Genomic DNA, 4,207 nt, shown 5'->3' on the forward strand with positions numbered 1-4,207 from the left:
TTTTTTTTTTTTTTTTTTTTGTGAGAAATATTACGATGATACAAAATATTGAGCATATGAATTACAATACTCCTAAAGGGCGACGAATATATAAGTAAGCTGAAACACAATATGAAAGCCAGTGATGCAGTAAATATTGTGAATAGAACTGATAAAAATACTTAAAGATTTCTCAACCATATTTCTCAACCATATAAAGATATCTCAACCATTATTCAAAGAACTAGGTCAAAAACAATCAACGAACTTCTAAATATAACAGAATCAGCAGATTTTTGGTACTAATGGTGAAGAAAGCCCATTGCAACACACTCAATAAAATTAACAGCGTATTCTAGATCTTGTTTACAAACTGGAGAAAAAACTTTTCTAACAAACACGTGCGTACGCGCGTGCGCATATACACTTACATACACACATACTTGCATACATACATACATATATATGTGCATGCGCGCGCACAAATGCGTATAGATGGAGAGAAAGAGAAAAATAGATTGAGGAAAATACAATATAGATATAGATATAATAAATATATTGATAAATGGGTTTTGATAGGTAATTGTAGTAATCTCGAATAAGAAAGGGCTTGTTTATCTTCTTACACATTGGCCAAATATTACTATAATTGTGTGGATGTTCAACCTATATAGAGAGTGAAAACAAGTTTTGAATGTAGGCTGAACATTAACAATAAAAATAATAATATCAATAATGAGATGCTTTGAAATATTAAAATTCTAGTCTCAACTTTTAATTGACAATGGTGTTAACACATGATCAATAAAATTAAAATGACATTTCTTTATAATAATATAGGAAAATTTAGAAGTATTTTCATTATTATCATTATTATTTACATCACTAATATAAACCTTTCTATTGTGCCATTTATTCCAATATATCCTACCTCAATTCACAATATATAATATAATGGAAAAGTCCTCTCCATAAACGTTTCAGGTTTTGTGCTTATAATAGAATGAATTATGATTATTATATCTAATTTTATATTATCTTATTAGTAAAGCGGCAAGGAGACAAAATCATTCGCATGCCGGACAAAACAATTAGCGAAATTTCTTTCCGCTTTACCTTATATGTTTTTTTTTTTATGGCGGTGAGATCAATTTTGTCATTCATCCTCTTGGGTTCAATAAAATAAGCTACAGTTGACAGATCAGGTCGATGCAATTGACTTGCACGTTCCCTCAAATCTACTGATTTTCTACTAATATTTGAGACGATTACTTATGTCTATTCATTTGATAGTGTTGGTTTTTTGAGACTTAGTTATATGCAGGCATTATTAAGAAAAGGTTCGTCACCATTTTACCGTCTTCATTCATGGCTACTGTATGCGAAATGTGTATGTGTTGAGCAAATTTCTAGAATTACTTCTTCATGTGTTGTTTTCTTTTTCTTTGGCATATTTGTTTTATGAAATAGATACCCTGTTCAAAAAAAGTCTAGGGTGTAAGTGCAAACTCGTAAAACAGACACATCTGCGGAGCAAAATCAGAAGGAAACAGCTCCTCACAAAAGACATCAATAATTGTTTCTCATATATCATATATCGGAGAATTTTGAAGAATGTATCGTAACTTTTTGCGATCTCAGAACTTGTGGGACTCTTTCTTCTATCGGTCACAAGAATAATATGGGTAAACGTGACTGTCGTGCGATTTAAACTCAACAGAACAAAAACCAGAACAATAAGATAAAAACAGAAAAAAAACGCAGAGCATTTTCTCCAATACTGTAACAACACTGCAAATTGTGATGATAATAATAATAATACTAATGGTTTCAAAATTTGGGAGAAGATAACTGCTAATCATTTTATTGGCTAGGAATTATTTTATCGACCTTGAATGGGAGAAAGCCGAATTCGACCTCAACTGCATTAGAACTCTGACAAAATGAGCAGAAAGAAATACTTTCAAGCATTGTAGCCAGAGGTTACGATAAATAAATAATTTCATCGGGAAGGGTAGGTCTCGATATAGTCAAGCAAGTACTAGACAAGGACTTTAATTTATTAATCTCGGAGGGATGAAAAGCAAATTTGATCGGGGTGAAATTCGAACTGATAAATTTTAAGAGACATAAGTAATACCGCTAAAAACAATAATGAAAATAATAATTAACTTTGTTTGATAGTTATATAAATAGGGATAACAAACATACGGAAACGTCCAGTTAAAGTTTATTGCAGTAAATAAACCAAATGCAATGGTCAGATAAATACAGCAAGCACCATTTTGCGTCCAGTTAATCTTTATTGCAGTAAATAAACCAAATAGAACTGTCGTCAAACGAGGACAGTGGGTTAATATTAGTTAAACGCTCTATGGCGGCGAGCTGGCAGAAACGTTAGCACGCCGGGCGAAATGCCAAACGGTATTTCGTCTGTCTTTGCCTTTCGACTTTGCCTTTCATCCTTTTGGGTCGACTTTGCCTTTCATCATTTTGGAGTCGATAAATTAAGTACCAGTTGCATACTCAAATAGATCTAATCGACTGTCCCCCTCCCCAAAAATTTCGGGCCTTGTGCCTAGGGTACAACAGAATATTAGTCAAACATTCTTCATCCTAGAAAACAGTTCTATAGCTATGAATTTAATATCATTTGTTGATTCCAGTGGTTTTTTTCTTCTTAGAGTAATTGAATGATTGAAGCATAATTAATCTAGTGGATGTCTGAATATGATATGGAAACAGTACTTGGAAAAAAATGAAAGAGCTGTTGAAGTTAACGGTAGGTAACCTACGATTCGTAGCTTTGAAGTAGAATGCTCAGTGCAACGATATTGTACATACTGATACTTCAGCATTTCTGCATATGTTTACTTTTCCAAACTCGAGTATGCAGACTGCAGGATCCGATGATTGATTTCTTTAGCTCATTGTCGACTTTCATCACAATGTTGGCATCTAAGGAAACGATGAAACAGAGCAAGCTCAACTAGTGAGGTCATCAACCTGTTTCGGACAATTCGTGATTTAAACCAGATTCTAACTTTCCTGATTTGAGGGACGGTATGAAGTTGTAAATTTCAAGTCTACTTCCCAATGTGGAAAAGATGGATAAGTTGTTAATACACAGGCGGATATGATGGAAGAAGTGAATACTCAAAGAATTTTACTCGATTCACTAGATCTAATAAAAATTTATGAATCACGAACAAAAATCATATTCTTCATATCTCTAGAAACAAATCTAGTCTGAATGGATCAACAATTCATTGCTTATTGCGATAGAGGAGTGTGCTATAACCATATTGAACGATACATCAATAACATCTACAATATATAGGCTAAATATCCCGCTTTTGATTTTGTGACAATACACGGCATAATGAGGATGCCTTACAATAGGTCTAATAAAATATACTGTGAGACAATACAAATTATCAAAGCTCCTCCGCATACATATAGCCATAAAACTTGAATGCCCACCTCATTCTAGCCGTACTTATAAATCATTATATTATTGTTTTAAAACCGGCATTGTTCTCACTTTTATAGAATTCCTTGCTAATTGCTTTGCTCAATAGAAACATGTTCATTACAGTTGAGAGGGACGGATATTCATATATATTTATGCGTGGATATATGAAGGAGTAGAAGTGCATAATGAGAAATACTGAATAATATGTACGTAATTAGGCGTATATATATATATATATATATATATATATATATTAATGTGCGTGTGTTGACTGCGTATATCTGAATAAGTGGGTGCATGTTTATATCGTTTTCCGAATTTTCATTTTTTACGCATATAATTGTGGATGTGCTTGTAAATGTTTGTGTAAATGTGAGTACGCGTAGATCTGAATCGATATGCATATATATGTGTGTGTGTTAAGAAATCACAGAACACATGCAATAAAACATCTTATATGCGAACGACCTGAAGCGAAATATCAGGGAGCATTTCGCTTGATATTCTTCTCTATTTATTCATTATATTATTGAAGTTGCATTTATGGTTGAAATTCTAATTATCTTTGATTATTCCGAGTAGCCTATTTTCGGATTTGCTCACAGCCTGCGGCCAACTTTCAAATCTATCTGATTGCAAGCATTGTTAATTAGTAAAGTATTTTGTTTTTAATACACCTGAATTTCCCCATTCTTACGCACGAAGACATAAGGGCAAGGCAAAATAATACACATGTATATATACATTGACACA

Source organism: Octopus bimaculoides, chromosome 1, assembly GCF_001194135.2.
Source record: "Octopus bimaculoides isolate UCB-OBI-ISO-001 chromosome 1, ASM119413v2, whole genome shotgun sequence".
Taxonomy (NCBI): domain Eukaryota; kingdom Metazoa; phylum Mollusca; class Cephalopoda; order Octopoda; family Octopodidae; genus Octopus; species Octopus bimaculoides.